The sequence below is a fragment of the Macrosteles quadrilineatus genome, unplaced genomic scaffold (genome assembly GCF_028750875.1).
Source record: "Macrosteles quadrilineatus isolate MER2022 unplaced genomic scaffold, UCM_ALF_1.0 Scaffold_5__1_contigs__length_97177068, whole genome shotgun sequence".
NCBI classification, from domain to species: Eukaryota; Metazoa; Arthropoda; class Insecta; order Hemiptera; family Cicadellidae; genus Macrosteles; species Macrosteles quadrilineatus.
Genome location: NW_026542598.1, coordinates 43,964 through 62,935, shown reverse-complemented (window position 1 = coordinate 62,935; position 18,972 = coordinate 43,964).

Genomic DNA, 18,972 nt, shown 5'->3' with positions numbered 1-18,972 from the left:
CTTGCCTTCACATACGAGAGGTGGAGAGTGACAGCGTCGCTGTGTTTAAGCGTAGAGTCATGAGCTGGCTTTTAAATCTCGGCAGGGAGCAATCAGAAGGATTACTCAAATCGTTGGACTCATAATTTTGTGCAGTTTCATGCATCACCAAATCACTTTTTTCCCTTCATTGGTAATAGCTATTCACATTACAAGTGTAGTAAACGCGTTTTTACATCACGCAGGCGAATGTTGTGCAACGAGTGGAAGCGAGTTGCATAATTTACCTAAGTGATGTAAACACGCTCTTGCGTAACGTGTAACGTACAAGATTTTACCTGACCTGACAATATACAGGAGGTTACGAGAAATATTTTTCATTATTCATTTCACTCATCTTCTAACAGTAACTTTCATTTACAAACAAAAGCTAGGTTAGGAAAATTCTTCAAAGCATAACAATAAAATTCAAGCGCACAGCTGATTTCTAGCGCTGAACGTCGTTGGCTCCATAGAGGTATATTTTTTAAGTAAAACACTCAATTTTATTTAAATGGGTTTCATTACCTCACCGAGTGAGTTTTTTCAACTTTACATCACTCGAGAAGTAAAGAAGAAAGAATGATTTACATATCCGTTTTCGTAAACAACCATGTGAAAAAGGCAATGTTAGATTATTTGTAGAATCCAATTTTTTAGCTGAATCAACAGGATAGTAACGTGGAGAGGTAAACAGATACCTTACTCGGGAAATATTCATTCGTGCATAAAGTAGTCTTTAAAACTCATTTTCTAAATGTTCCCTTCACCAGGAAATGTAATTCTGGAGGTATTACGTGTCAAAAGAGTCTCTCAGTAAAAAATGATTAATTTTTTTAACAATTCAACAGTTGTGTGACAGTTTATTACTGATTATTATACAACTCGAGGCTCTAATATGTCGTCAACATGTTAACATTAAAGGCACACGTTTTATTTCTTGATTAAATGTTTCTCCTTGACAACTGTAGGTGAAAAATTCATGTAATACAGTACTGGTTCTAATACTATAGACAAACGGATCTCATTACTGTGAAAACGTATAATTTTGACTAACCTACAGGGCTATATATGAATATTCTATGAATAATAAAAAAAATGTTTCAGCCTAATGAGTTGAACTTTTATACAGTAGTTATCAAAATAAGTGTTTATTTGCACCCAATAAAATTGACGGGAATAGCCTACACAATGTTTTCTGGCCAAGTTTATTAAATTATGCATTACAGTATAGGAATCCGTGTAGGCTATTATTTGAGTGAAAATAAAAGTAAATTAATTCCCGATATGTGACCAGTCTACCATCTGATAAAATCACAGTTTACAGTAACTAAATGATCTAGAAACAGTTTTCTAACCAATTTGGCTGGAGGTGTATGATTGGTGCCGTCTTATCGGCAAAGTTCAGCCTTGTAAAAGAGGTTTCACTAAATAAGCACTGTAGTGATGAAACTTGTCTAAAGTTCATCTTGAGATTTTTACCAGTAAAATCGTACAATATTGTTACTTTGTTTGTTGATATATTGATGAGATGAATACTTAAAAGAAAGAATATCATCATCGCAATGCCAGTTTAAATTAATACAACACCGATTAAACAATAAAAAGGGTAATCGTTTTGTTTTTGCACAACCTGTTTGGTCCATCTTTTTGAATATCACGTTAATTGCTTGAACAATTCAAACATTTAGAATACTTCATTATTTTAGAAATAGCAGTTTAAGGATATTTAACATTACACAAATCCAAGCCTTATAAGAAGTTGTACATTTTTAAAATTTACAATGTTAATGAACAATATGCTTACTTCTTGTCATTATGAAATCTGCCACTGAATACCGTACATATGTTTGTTAATTGAAAACAAACTCTTAGACAAATACTTTTTCCACACAACTCCTATAAATCTGTGGTAAATGTGCTGTAAACTAGCTGCTTATGTTATCTGAGATAATTCTTTTTGGAATGGATTAAGGAATCTGAAACCCTTTGAAACCCTTTAGAAAGTTTTACGACTGGCTTTATTTTATGGAGCTTTAAACTATTCCATCCCATTAACAAAAAAATACAGTAATCGTTTTGTCGATCGTAGATACAATCATTTGTCTAGGGTTAGAGAAAAATAATTCTTAGGGGATGCTATGTAATTCAATTTATACTTTACTGAGATCTTACCCTAGAATGTAAATTATATCATATTTTTATATTTAAATTATTTATATTGTTACTTAATTTGTTCAAATAAAATAGTCCTAATGATAATTAATTGTCTTACTAGATATAGGGTAATCTAAGGTTTTCATTAAAAGTGACATAAACAATTAATTTATCATTGATTGTAGTTAAACCTTTTAACAATATTTTCAAGCTACTGGCAGTAACAATGAATACAATCCAACTACATCCGAAACGTTCCGAGCTAGAACTAAAATAATATAATCGTTTTTAATTTTCAATTCCCTTGAATTTTATCTAAAGCAGTTTCAAAACAAAAGAATATTTATCAAAATAGCTCATGTAAATTAAATCTAGAAAAGAACCCGATTTACAGATGTTTTTTTAGTTAAAACACATAATGTATGTTGAATATGCTATTTTTAAAGGCTTCTTGGGTAATGACCTGTTCTTTTTTCCTCTTGATGATCAAAGTCTAATAATGAACAAAGAGGATCAAGGAGGTGAAGGGATGATCATCATACTTTGATCACTCGAGTGAATCTGATCGACTCAATCTGAATCTAGCTTCGTATCACACGGTGGCTTCCCTTGACTCGATTGTCAACACAATTTTATATCAGAGGAAATCTAAAATTTGTTTAGGAGGGATTTTTTGATAATGTTTGACAAGAACTGTTTTGAAATGTATTACATATTTATTTTATTGCATAGGAAATATAATAATTGATTGGCATTTTCCCGCGGGAATATGGACTACATTTAAGTTTTGTAAGGAATTCTAATAACTTAAAATCTATTAAACAATGCTTAACATGGCTTTCCCAGAAATTTTCTAATATCTGGCTAAAACAGTAGTCTTCTCATAAATATTGATTTGTTTATAAAATGTAAACAAAAATAAGAGTTTGGTTTTAGCTGCTATACTTTTCTTGTTAGTATTTTTGAGAAGAATAATGCCTTAACAAATTGTCTTTTTGACACGACGATTTGCTTGTCCATAAGTATGGTTTAAAACAAATAGGTCCACAAAAATATAAGTAATTGTACTGTACATAGTAAATTATAAAATGTAAATCGTATTGATGATTTATTGGTACAATAATAACACATCACAAAATAATTACATTGGGAACTAACTTAGTAGTAAATGTTTGGAGAGCGTAGAAGGTTTTTGTAACAACTTACAGTTGAAACAGCGTCCCAATATCCGGTTGGTTTTCTCGTGGGGAATTGTTTTATCTTTATTTACAACATCAAGATTGCACTTGGACCACTTCCTTCCCTTAGGCATTCTTTAATGAATGAAAACATGTTATTTGGCGTTCTTCCACTCCGCTAGAATTTTCGATATTTTTTTAGTAAGGTTCAACAGGAAAATTTAAAATTTTGATCAATCGAATGCCAATTTGTAAATTCAATGGGACCGACAGTGCTTCTTAGATTCCTTGTTTCACATTCCTAGATAAAATTTACAAATAATAAGATTTGCCATAAACTAGAACAGTTTCATTCCCAAACATCTTCACAAGTACTTTATACACGTGGAATAGTTCTCTAGAGACTACTAAAGCCAACGTTACACCCCGTGTAGGACGTTATACAACTAGTATGGCATAGTTTAAAGGATACTCCAGTGTTAATAAATCACAATACATACATTGTAGTTTGGGACCGTAAAAGAGGTTGACGGATTAATTAATTAAAACTTCTGTCCAAGAAACACGAGTCTAAATCCTTTGGCTTGTACTTACTATGTGATAATTCTGTTAACCAGTGCTTTGGAGCCCACCTTAAAAAAATATATGAGTCTTTTATAAGAATAATGTATCTGTATTGAATTTTCACAGCTAATTAATGCTGTATGATATAATATATTTCAATAAAATAACCTTGAAAATCAGAAAACTTTGGGTAAACAAACTTTGCTAACCATCTTAGTTTGTAGATGAATTAGAAATTGTATATTAATAGAATACTGCATACACTGTTATATTTTAGCTAAACATATTTTACACTGCATTCCTTATAATTTATGGTTAATAATTTATAACAACTAGTAATAAGGTAATCAATAAGCCATTAAGATGTGTTCTATAATTTTAGTTAATTTATAGATCCCTAAAAGTAATTATTACCCTATAAGTAATTATGATCCTTAGAAGTAAGATTACGTCTGTCATCAAATACGTCCCCGTCTCAAATAATTGATAATTTATACAGCAACATAATGGTAAAACATCAGACAAGAGTTAACAAAGATAATGTGTTACTGAAACCTTAGCATTACTACTTCATTGTTTATCTCATAAAATGAACACGGCGCTGTTCTGTAGAGAGCACTTTAAAGTTGAAACCCTACAACTTTAGTTTTGTTAGAGTATGACAAATTTTATAGTATATAGAAAAAATATAAAATATTGATTTTAAAACGGTGTCTCGGATATTTACTGTAAAATGGGATATCCAGATTTCCAACAAAATTGTTGTGTATTGCATTTTAAACAATATCAATTAATTTCCTTTAACCAATCAACTGTTTTATGGAAATACAAATTATTATCATTGATTTGTTTAGTTTAATATAGCACTCCTGAGGGTTTAGTGTCCACCTTAATCTGGGAGTTGCCTATGTAGCAAAAATATGGTTTAGGCTAGGAAAGGAAATTAGTATAAAAGTTAATAATACAGTAATAATAATAATAATAAGTCAATAAGTCATTTATTGGGCCAAATTGACAATACTTGCATTAGCCAAGTCAGTACAAGAAAAATAAATTTATTACATCTTAATAACGAAAATTCCTTACTGTAACAAATTCTATAACTAAATAACTAAACATGCGCACATGACTTTGTGAATGACCACTAAAGTAGAAATTCACGGACGCTGTAAAATGATCTATCTAACAACATGGACTTTAGACCTGTTCTAAACTTTTTTGGATCTTGTTCGGCCTTCAATTGAGGTGGAAGTCTATTAAATAGTTTTACAGAATTGTAATGGAAGTTTCTTTGAAAGAAATAAGTGGAATGCCGGGGAATTGGTAGATTTAAAGTATTGCGCAATGTATACCTGGAATTATTAGCAGATGAGAAAAAGGAAGTATTTTTGCTATGGAAAGATAGAGTTTCGAGGATGTAGATAGATGGGAAAGTTAAAATTTTAAATTCTCTGAAATAATCTCTGCATGATTGTTTGTTTGGAAATAGAAAACACAATTCTAATTGCCCTTCTCTGAAGCCTAAACAAGAACCTAGTCCTCTCACTTTCGCACCCCCAAACAGGAACCGCATAAGTCAGATGAGGGTAGACAAGCCCATAATAGGCTGATAATAGGACATCAGTGGTGGCTGATTGGCTGAGAACTATCAGCATAAATATACCCACCGATACTTTCTTGCTGACGTGCTCGATGTGGCTGTGGAATTTGAGGTTTTCATCAAGGACAAGACCGAGGAATTTTACTTCTGAAGAAGGGGAGATAGTGTTATCATCGAGGAGAATGTTCAAGTCATAGTTGATGTTCATCACAAATAAACATTTTTGCTTTTTTGGGTTGTGTTCTGGCTAATCAAGCTGCATATCTTCTTGGTTAACCCTTATCATTGATAAAGCATGTTGTGGTTACCCTTTTGACATCACTAACACTCAACGATTTGTCAACTACACTTTCACAAGTTTTGTTGAATTTCAATTAATTTATTGACATAGAATGTTATATTAAGACATACCTATTGTAAAATATATCCTTAGTAAATCATGAAATGGTTTAAGAGCTATAAAACTAAGGTAATACCATTTGTAAAACAATATGCATAAACACGCATGAGTAATTATGGATAATACCCATATTTTAACAAATGCGTACAATATCAGATTAGTATCATGGAATGCAACAATTTATCATAAGGGCTACATACTGTACCACAGGGAAGTAATATAACCTTTTATCACTTCTCTGTACTGTTACATGGATTGTATGATGAGCACATACAATCAAGTGCATTATGTTGCTAGTTCAACTAGCTCTCACATTGCAGTTCATTATGATTACATCATACTAGATTATATTCAATTTTCGCTACACTACTGTTAAATGACCTGTTTTCGTTACATGATCATCACCTGTGAAAATTCATCATTACATTGTTTACTACGGAAAAATAATGTTTACTATGTAAAATAGTTATTTGTGTAACTTGTGGGCAAAGTGGCACTTTGCTGCACACGAGAGCAATGTTTACGTATGGAATGATCTCGAGCAGCAAAGGCCTTTTGCACTCGTGTTACACATTATATTTTTCCTACAGTCATTTTAGGTTCAGCTGGCAACACAAATGGTGCCCTAGAGAAAGTAGTACCCGCGGTCCGTATCACTCCGCTATTTTTCCTCGGCAAGAAATGTGCTCCGCGTTTTGAGAATATAGTTCCGTATGTTTTTTGTAATTTGAAGTGGTTTCCACGCCTAAAAAAATGCTTTAAAAGTTATTTTCTTGTTTATTAAGATCGTAGGAATGTTTTAAAAACGTTTAAAAGAAAAGTCCAGAAAGTTCAGAAATACCGAACCTATAAACACGAAATGAATCGTAGTTACTGGTTAAATCGTAGTTATAATAGTCAATCAGCTGTTCATAGTATTATTATCTTTAAGTGTTGCCAACCAATTTCCAAGCGTACACGAATTACGTGCATAATAGAACCACGCTGTTTTGTGTTGTTTCGTTGGAATCCTGATGTGCGGCAAAGTATAAATGAAATGAAATAACATTTTATTTCCCAACTGGCATTAGTTATTTGTGTAACTAGTGGTGAAAGTGGCACTTTGCTGCACACGAGAGCAATGTTTACGCACGAGCCGCAGGCGAGTGCGGAATGATCTCGAGTGCAGCAAAGGCCTTTTTCACTCGTGTTACACATTATATTTTTCCTACAGTCACTATAAAGCATATAAATAATTAGTCTTTCAAACACTATACAACACGTTTTTAGGTTCAGCTGGCAACACAAATGGTGTCCTAGAGAAAGTAGTACCCGCGGTCCGTATCACTCCGCTATTTTTCCTCGGCAAGAAATGTGCTCCGCGTTTTGAGAATATAGTTCCGTATGTTTTTGTAATTTGAAGTGGTTTCCGAGCCTAAAAAAATGCTTTAAAGGTATTTTCTCGTTTATTAAGGTCGTAGGAATGTTTTAAAAACGTTTAAAAGAAAAGTCCAGTAAGTTCAGAAATACCGAAACTATAAACACGAAATGACAGGTTAAATCGTAGTTATAATAGTCAATCAGCTGCTCATAGTATTATATTTATATTATTATCATTAAGTGTTGCCAACCTATTTTCAAGCGTACACAGATTACGTGCATAATAGAACCACGCTGTTTTGTGTTGTTTCGTTGGAATCCTGATGTGCGGCAAAGTATAAACCGTACGGCAAAGTATAAACCGTACGGCAAAGTATAAATATGCAGCAATTAGCAGCTTTCTGTACTATAAACAGTACAAGGTAGCCAACTTTGTCAGGTGACTGTAGGAAAAATACATTTCGTGGTATTTACATAATAATTATACAATCCTTAACGTAAAAAACAATATAATAATTAAAAAAGTATAATACTGTATAACTAAATGGCACAAAGAGAAAATATAAAAATACCTTATCAAATTAAAAGGAAAATGTCTACATAGGCAGGGGCCTGTGCGTAGACATGAGTTGCGGGTAAATTGTATAGTGGGAAATGTAATCGAGCGGTAATAAACCGTGCGACAAAGTATAAACCGTACGACAAAGTATAAACCGTACGGCAAAGTATAATATGCAGCAACAGTACAAGGAAGCCAACTTTGTCGGGTGAATGTAGGAAAATAATGTTTACAATATTCCTAACTGTAATAAATAAATTTCCAATGTCTGTTTTAATTAAGAACTACTGTATTCGTAGTGCAGCGAAAAGTGACGTTCAAAACACGAGTGACAGTGAGTTTACACATATTCTCGACCATTTAAAGTGCTCGATAAATTATTCACTTTCTACTTTTTATTTATTTATTTATTTATTTATTTACAGACGGAAAACTCCATTTTCATAACATACAATCATGGCAAGACGTTTCATTCAGACTTACATAGAACAATTCATACATAACATCAAGATGACCTGACTAAAGAACCCTAATTTGTTATGAAATATACTGTAACACGGCTCTGACAAATTAGAATACTTATTTAAAGGTAAATATTAGCGAAGTATTAGTGTTTAATTGAGACGACATCTATTTAATAGGATTAGATGGTTTTTTCGCCAGTATTAGCAAAATCCCAGTTATCAAGTACGTCTAGTTTTTTTATTTTTTTTTTTGCTTTTCATATGATCAATCCAATGATGGCCTCCCCATTTCTAGACAAGGGGATTTTCCACCCAGCTAGTTTAGATAATCAAATTTCGTCTAATATTAATAAAAAAACTTATAATTGAATATCTAAATTGTATAATGAATCTGGTGTTAATGGAGACGGGATGTATGTCCTACAGTCCAGAGCTGAAATTAATGCCAATATTTATCGATGGCTTTCAGCGATTTATTTCATGTTCTGGTTTCCTAATTAAGCTGTTCTCCTACTCGTGGCTTTTAGTGATTAAATTAATATAGTACTCGGTAAAAATTAAGGCGGCTTAATAGGTAATAAAATATAACTACTTTGAAATCTATATAATTACCTCTATAATTGTTTAATCAAGTTAAGATAGTAAATATGAGCAATTTAACTCAATCTGGTTTCTATAAATTACGTAGGCCCTGACGACGGTTATCAAAGACGGCACTGCAATGGCTTCTTTGTTGGAAATAATAACCTTTTTAGGTAGCTTATTTATAGAAGTTTTAATAAAAGCAAAATAAAACACAAACTGCGTCACATGTATGCCAATAACAACCATATTTTAGGAATGTAATTCGATAAGCCAAGGCTCGTTACAGACCTCTAAAGACGTAAGCCCATTGTAGATTCTAATGCAACAATCTTATATTGTGTCACTCACCATTGTTAAGGTAACTGAATACGGAGGTATAAATAGGTAAATCCTTCAAACCTGCGTATGAAGCATTTTTATTCAACGTTTAACAAACTCTTTTCGGGGTGAAACTCTTAGTTATAATTGATTTAATTGGATGTCATTACCTGTTATGAAATAATAGTTCTTATTACTGGACTGGTGCTTATGTTAGTTCAATTTTTAAGGATTCGGTTTTTAAGGGGGTACAGTTAAGTAAAAAATGCAATCAGAGCATGAAAACCAATTAGGGACAAATTTATTATTGTAACACAATTCCTTGTGGTGTAATGAAATGATGATTTCTCAGAAACTGCCTTTTCTCGATTATTATTCCTTAAAAGAAAATTTCCAGGAATACTAAACAAATTAAATGCATAGCAAAAAATATTATGCAGCAATTTCCTTCATAGGACATTTTAAGCTGTAATTATGTTCCAGGAATGCTATACTCGGGTGTTTACTAATTTCTCAAAAGTGGAACTCCCGTACAGTAGCTTTATTCATCCTCATTATGAAATTAATGCATGTCTCCTTAAAATCAAACATCGTTAATTTTGTAACAGATAATCAAATAATATATTTTGAAACCAGAAATTTTATTGTATTAGAGCAGACAGAGGGAAATACATTATTTACCGATTGGATCTCAAAGGAATAATGTGGATTTGTTTAACACAGTTTCATTTCTTGTTATCCGTTTTACGATTTAACTATACGAAACGTACATTCGTTCTATAAATTACGCCAGAATATCTTTCAAAATAGTCTCCCTTTTCTCAATAAAAATTGGGTGATATAAGCATATACGTATAAACTATGTCATATGTTAGTATTCTTATCCACCCCGTTGCCCTTTTAGATGAGTTTATAGACATATAAGTATCTGGCATTGTACATATTTTTCAAAAATATATTTTTGTGTCTACGTTTCCACAAATCGTATTTAATCCTGACATTTTGTTACTGCACGTAAATAAGGTAGTACAAGAAAGAATGCAATTAATTGTCGGTAAAAATATCATATACAGTATGCTAAATACTTAAACTAAAAATCTAAGGAAAAATACTATAATTTAAATTCACATAATAATTCCATTTAGATGAGGCATTTTATGGACAACATCATACATCTATTTCTAAAATTTTGGTTTTTCTTATCCTAATTCCCAATCTAAATATGAATCTAATCAATCGAGCATGTAAAAACTAACAATGTTTTAGTTTCTTAAAATCGTTTTTATAAACTTATATCATTAACCTGAAAACGTGCTTCACAATAGGCATGTATACAATTGCCCCAGCTTGTTTGATTTAATAGTAATCAGCGGAAGCGTAACCACACATGCAGTTACCGTTGACATCAAAAGCCTTCTACGCCTAGACCAAGGAGTATAATATTAATTTTCAAAAGGCGATACGCGAGAAACAGATTTACATTGCTGGGCCATAATACACACTAATATTTTTCAAACTCCATATATAAGGAAACTTGTTAGATTTGTCGAATAACAATAATGCAGTATGCAGCTCTTATTTACACAACGATAAGGATATTTGGAAATTTTTACGATTTTCAATCTAAGCACTACAAGTTTGCTCTAGCCAAACCAGGGAAATCATCTCAAACAATCATTAATTTTAGTAAAATTTTCTTAAAAAAAAACTTGACGATGGTACTTCAAAACTGATATATTATGTATTATTTTTTTACAGCAATGTTATCGAGTTCATAAAAACCACACATTTATGTTTGTTTTTATATATTAGCCTTTATATTACCTAAAAGATCATAATTAATTATTATTTTCATTTAAAATTAATTATTTATTTATTTAATTACATAGTTATTGCTGATTAAATTATTTTTAATAAATTTCTTATGTACTATTTATTTAACCATGAATAGATAACAATACATCCTATCATGGATAACAAACTACTATGCTATATTTAATGCAACGCGTGGAAGTAAACAGCAACAATTTCCGTTGGGATTTTCACGTTTATAATTACTTCTCGCTCATAATAAAATTCCAAGACAAAAACAATTGACGAATAATGATCGTAGACTACACTTAACATTTTTTGATATGTTTTAAACGATTTATGTAATTTAGATTGGTATTTTGCTTTCAAAAAATGATCGTAAAAATGATAAATATCTAGTCCGTTCTAAATGAATTACTAAATTATAAACTTCATAATAAAGCCCCAACCACTTATACCCATTAATTATTTTCCCACAAGCTTTGAGGGTGTCTTTTAAAAGAGAAGAATCTATAAAGAGAAAAAAGTATATACCTCTTGGTAAATACGGAGTTAAGTAGTTTAAAACGGCGTCAAGTATCAAAGAATATTGAGAAAGTTAAGCTTTTGACAGAGAAACTGAGTGGCAGAGAATTTGTAAATAAAAGCTTAAAGGAGTGGATTTTATAAAGTTTGTTTTTAATTCAGTTTAAACGAAATAGAATTTATTTTCTATATTTGATTGCAGTGCTAATCGTGCAGTCACAAGTTGAATTATGTTAACATAAATTTAAACAATCTAGAGGATTCAAAAACGACAATATCAGAATATGTTTTTCAAACTATCTTGAACATTAAATCATTAACGATGAAACACATATACATATATATGTTATACAGGGAGTCAGAATATATAGAGACTATTATGAATAGCCTATAATACTAAAATAAAACTTGTTTTTAACACTGAAAACAAATAATCTTTTTTGTTATTTCAGTATTATCCATAAATAAATCCCAAAGTACCCATGAACTTTTGAGAAAACTACAAGTCACACCCCCCTAAACCGTTAACTTAAAATGTTTGTCATGACAAGACACCTTGCGCAAAACCATCCATTATTTCATAAATTACTGTTTAAGGTCGTAATTCCTTTCTAAAGGGAACTCTCCATATACCTAATGTAAAATATATCTCAGCTGTACTTATTTGTATGTTATTCCTTCAATTTATTACCTTATTAAAATCAGGTATGATTATTTGTTTAATTTATTACTGTATTGTGTTTAGTTTATTTCAGCTTAACTTAACCAATCAATAGTTTTATTAATACTTATAAAAGTCAAACGGGGTGAAGCCCGTAGGTTAACAGCTCAGGACTGGTAACAGCTAGTATTTGTAATTGTGTTTAATCGTGTGTTTTGTGTATATATGTGGTCTACAATGGTAACGACGGATCTAACTATATCGCATAGATGACTTGATGTTTTTGTCACACCTGCTGATGAACTCTAGAAGTCTTAACCTACGAGTAATAGTACTACTGAAACGGGCCAATTGACGAAGCAAGGTAATACAAGCAATTTAGCTTAGTTCATGACTAATTGTTGGAGGTGAATCACTAATCGATACGAATCGATAAAACTAATGTTTTTTTTTTTTTAGAAAGTCATCTAAACCAAATGATAATGTAATAAAAACTCAGAAGCATGAAAGCATTTCAAGCCATCAATTTGACAAGTCTTGGTTGATTTCCAGACAATGTGCATTACTAACACAAATACAAATATTAATACGAGTATATCATATCATAATTTTACTTTTCATCCAGAAACATTTTTTTTATGTTGTAGATAATAGAAAACTACAGTATTGTTTTGCCAATTGTACTTTTTATTTTACTAAAAACATATACAATACTGCGGATGCTTGGTGCGCTTTAGGCGACAAGCCTTTAGGAGCAATCCGTCGGCTACTGTAGAAGTCGCTCTTGGACTACTACATCTGGACATATTCATCAAAGATGAAGCTGTTAAGGCAGCCTACCGTTTGAAGGTTGCAAATCTGTGTCTGGGGTCAAAATTGACCTGTCCGGAGCAGGCCACTGCGCCATTCTCCTGTGGCTTTGTTTCATGTGTTAAACATGACCTCAGACGTTCTTCCAGAAACAGTCTTCACCAAACTTTATTGTACCTTTTTTGACTTCCCCTTAAAATATTATAGCTACTCTCGCCGCTTATCCCACGATAAAGGTTGTTGAAAAGCTAATGGGGGGATGTATGTGTCAAATTGTTCATAGCAGTTATTACAAAAATGTATTTAATTGAACCCAAAAATTGGTTGACTTCAAACTTAGAATACACGCGGAGACAAAAAATACCCATGTTCAAAGAAAGCATCGAATTTACAAATCGTAACAATCTGTTAATAGTTAAATAATTTCCACAATTAATTATGGAACTTGTAATTACAAACTTAATCGTAAACGCTTACAAAGTAATAATAAAAGATCTTTTGTCACGTGAAGCCAGTGAAGCGTATAAACTGACACAATAGCGCCACGTGTTTGCTATTTACAGCTTAACGATTATGCTATATTTAATACAATCCATGCTCAAATTACGACATGACAATGACGTCACGTGATATCTCAGACAATGGAGTATGTTATTAACAGTTCCGATGTTCCCACGTGAAATCACTTGTTTATACGAGAATATGGTGAAATGGTGACGTTATATCCCTTCCATACTAGACTGCAGATACATAATGATGGTGACGTCACACGATATCATCCGCCATTGAAATTAATAATAGATCCACTGCGATGGTTCCACATGCAACTTGTGAATAATAAATACGGCGATGCATAATAGTTTTATGTAATCGTAGGTTAAATCGACAGGATGGTTAAATCAACGACCAATGTATCGGTTATATTCAGAAAAAAATATTTTAAGACCCCGTTATATATTATTTTTTTCTCCTTTTGCAAGTTTGATAAATTATATGGAAGTCAAGGAATAATTTGCGTGAAAATGAAGTAAACGATTTTCCAATATTTGACCAGTCCAGTTGGTCAAAATCATGGTTTATAATATTTATTGAATTAATTATTATTAAAATTGACTAAAATAAAATCTTTGAAAGAAGTGACCAAGTGACCTATAAATGAGAAATTTATTTGAGAGATATAAAAATTACAACATTATTAAACAATATGCCTCCATATAACAGCCATGAGTACGTTATATAGCCTCATGTCGAATACATTATGTTTGTAAACAAAAAATAAACAAAAATTAAACAAATACTATTTCCCCACAACTCCTATAAATCTGTGGTAAATGTGCTGTAAACTAGCTGCTTATGTTATCTGAGATAATTCGTTTTGGAATGGATTAAGGGATCTGAAACCCTTTAGAAAGTTTTACGACTGGCTGTATTTTATGGAGCTATAAACTATTCCATCCCATTAACAACAAAAATACAGTAATCGTTTTGTCGATCTTGAGACGATTCATTGTTTAGGTCAATACAGGAAGCTATAACTAATTAGAATATCTTCGGTAAAAACATTTTGATTTTGCTGGAAAAGAACCTGTAAAACATTAAAAGGAATGATTGTCTATCCTGCGAGGGATTCTCAACCTTTCTTTGTATCGAGTTGGTACAGTTTATAATCGTTTTTATTATTTAAATTACAAAATGGAGTTAAGCTTCATAACCGTCTAATGTGTGTACGAGTATCATAATCATGGAACAGTTTTCAAAAGAAAATATGCTTCTTCCTAGGCTATAACTGGAATATTAGTAGGTGCATTTTAATAATAATAGTAAAAAGTGACTTGAATGGGTGGTTGGTGGCTATAGATGGCAATGGGTAAAACATAATATACAAAACTATAGATGTTTTGTGGATAGCTTAAAAGCTGTTAAATATAAATCTATAACATTTGAGTCAATTAAATCCTATACTCTAACATGAGATTTGTCTGTTTGCCTGTCTGCAATATATTTATATATTATACATCTCAAAATCCAGCTGTACGATTATGAAAAACATTTGGAATTAGGGACTTATAGCTTTAAAACGTAATTGTTGACAGCCAATTCCTCAGGAAAATTCGTATTTCACTACACAACTCATTTGTAAATTAAAACATTTAACATTAGCCTTGTGGGTTGGGCTTAGTTAAAAAAAACTGCCAAAATAATATTTATGCATAGACTATTAATGCTATTATAAACGAGTGAATTTTACCATCGACTGTAAAACGTTAGTTGTAAATAAAACATGAGTTTCCTTTATATTGCTTTTACAATCGAAATAAACTATACCGAGCCATGGTACGGTCCCCCAGTACTGATATTAAATTGGATGAAACAAAGGCAGTAGTGTTTGTAGTTAAATTATTGAAAAATATTTATTTGTGTAACTAGTGTTTGAAGTGCCTCTTTGCTGCACACGAGAGAATTTTTTACGCACAAACGAGCTGCAGGCAAATGCGGAAAGTTTCTCGAGTGCAGCAAAGACACTTTGCACATGCGTTACACATTAATTTTTTTCCTACAATAACTATAAAGCATATAAATAATTAGTCTTTCAAACAAAATACAACACGTTTTTAGGTTAGGTTAAATGCAAGCGTTGAACGAAATTGAAAACGCTGCACCAGCTGATCGTAGTCGTAGTATCTTTAGTGTTGTCGACTTATTTTCAAGCGTACACGTATTACGTGCCAAATAAAAGCACACTGTTTTGTGTTGTTTGGTTGAAGTACTGGAGTGAGGCAAAAAAGAGTGCAGCAAAAGTAAGTAAATGCAGCAATTAGCAACGTCTGACTATAATCAGTGCAAGGACGCCCACTTTGTCAGGTGGCTGTAGGAAAAAGTACTTTACTTCCCAAGTGATTTAGTAACTTAATAAGAAACTATAAACAATACTTTAGCTTAGATATTCGCTTATTAGTGTATTCTTTACGAAACTCATAATATTTACTTACTTTAAACAAATTAAATGGTGCACAAAGAATTTTAAACAGTAACAGATACAACCACAGATTTGTAAACACGACGTAATTGGATTAAATTACATTAATGTATAACAAAACCTTCAAGCTACACATGAGATCACTATAGAAATTAATTCCTCAGGTATTAACAAAATTATGTCCGAAAATCTACCAGTCAGATATCACATAAAACATGATTTGTGTTCAATTCCAATTCCCTAACATTTCATACCAAAATATTGTGACATCTTTATCTATACATAATTTACACGAAAATTATATAAACAGTGTTTTGTGGATTTTATTTTTTTATTATTATACGTGTGGAATATTCTGAAATCAGTATATTATAGGTCATTACCCACCTGTTCTTTTTCCTCTTGATGATCAAAGTCTAATAATGAACAAAAAGGATCAAAGAGGTGAAGGGATGATCATCATACTTTGATCACTCGAGTGAATCTGATCGACTCAATCTGAATCTAGCTTCGTATCACACGGTGGCTTCCCTTTACATGATAGTCAATACAATTTTATATCAGAGGAAATCTAAAATCTTTCATTCGTTAAATGTTTATTTTTTTATTATATGTATCATATTATGTAATTTTACAAGAAAACACATATTTGCCATTTCTATACTGTTTAAGAAACCCAGACTACTTATACATTTGTTCTAAGTATTTAATTATGTTCCGTAAACAAATTGTATGATATTCGTTTTCTAAAAAAAATGTGTAAATTAAGGGAGTTGTTCTAATTAAAGTTTTGAATAGTCTATAATACAAATTAAAATAGTTAAGTGATGGGCCAAACTATTACCATAGTGTAGAGGTAACAACCTTTTTCTTTCTGTATACAATAAACTTTTCAGCTGAAAACCAAGTTTAATAGATTTTACAATGTAATGAGAGTTTTCTTTCATTTTATATGGATTGTTTAAACATTTTAGTCTAGACTAAATGTGTATTGCTACTGCTAAATTGTAAGGTTTACCATAGCATGTTATTCGTATAAAGAGTAATAAAGTTCAAAATACAATGTGTCCATAAGTATAAACTGTAACAATGCAATATGCAAAAAAATACGGTAAAAATATAATAGTGATAAGTTTGTATGCAAACTAAAAATAACAGTAATTTTACCATGTTTTGGCGGTATAATAACATCCATGCATAAATTACAAGTTTCGGAACTAACGTAGTAGTAAAAGCTTGGAGAGCGTAGAAGGTTTTTGTAACAATTTACAGTTGAACCAGCGTCCCAATATCCGGTTGGTTTTCTCGTGGGGAATTGTTTCATCTTTATTTACAACATCAAGATTGCACTTGGACCACTTCCTTCCCTTAGGGATTCTTTAATGAATGAAAACATGTTATTTGGTGTCCTACCACTTTATTTGATTTGTCATAGACTTTCTTTTGGTAAACATGTAAGCAACATTATCATTTTAGATTGCTTATAACGCCATGAATGCAAAAACAGATCATAATTAGGTGTTATAAATTTTTCTTCTTTTTATTCTACGATTAAATGTCGACGTATGGATTGTTTTATGAGAGTAACATATTGAATAACGTATATTCAATTTGATAGATTTACCATGATAATCGATTTAGTGTGATATTTTATGATCTATTATATACAAACAGAATACATCTTAGCCATTATATTATTATTTTAAATCTTAAGTTGAGTGTGTTCTATAGAGCATTTACTCTTGTTTCATTAAATTCAAACAAAATAAAAATACTAAGCAGATCTAGTAATAAATTCATACTTTGAAATAAATGTATCTTCACAACTTCTCAACACAAGTTTAATAACTCTCTTGAGACAACTAAAACTAAAGTTACATTCTGTGTAGGACGTAATAGAACAACCTGTGCACAAGTCAAGGGGAATTATAATGTTAATAATTCTCTGTTAAATTTCGTGTAGCACATGGCCCTACAGGAAGTTAATAGATGAAGATTCTCCAGAGTACTATAAGTCACAATATCACTCCTTGTAGTACAAGAAGTTAAGAGGGGATAGATTCTCCAAAGTTTTATTCCTTGTAGAACGTTATAAAACAAGAAGTTAACAGCTCAATTATGATTTATGTCTCCAAAACCAGAATATATATTGTTTGACTCTTCGTAGGCATTTAGCATTGTAGTAATTTTGTAAACTAGTGATTTCTAGTCCACCTTAAGTTGTATGCCCAAATATCGATAAATATATGAGTCATTTGGCAAGGATAATGTACTAGTATCAGCATTACAGATCCACTGATCCGAAATAATATATAGCATTTTATTGTTTAATAAAATCCCTCTGAAGTGTAAAAAAACAAACTGCATTATTTTTTTCTCAAAAGTAACACCAAAGCTTAATACAACCATCCAACCCCGAAACAATTCCGCACTGGATTTAGAGCATTGAAACAATTAAAACTTTTCCTATTTAATCCTGTGCGATTCATAACTGTTTTCTAAATATACTTTTCTGAGGACTTATATAAACAAATGGGATCGTAAAATGTTGATTGTGTGCGCAATCATTCAGTTGCAAGTGTTGGTTGTAAGTTTACTTAGTTGTAAGTTACTTGTAAGTTAGTTTACAATGTTCAGAAAATCTATTTTGGTCGATGTTAGTGCTAAGGTACCTAAGCTGCAGGGTAGTGGCATACACAAAGAGAATCAAATATAGACCGTCAGCACACCACTGTGAGCACCATGTAGTTACGGCGTACGCGCTACGTAACTACACGGCGCGCCCAGCGGTGATATAGTAGTGGTATAGTGAGGATATAGTAGTAGTCTATATCCTCTCGATATGATTAAAAAAACGATATACAAAAATACTTTTCAACACTAATCCACGTCTTAGTTTATTGTATGGTTTTCTTAAAAATAGTAGGAGTAAGATAAAAAACGGTAACCGGCCGTTGGCTCAATGGCGTTAGACTTCACATGAGT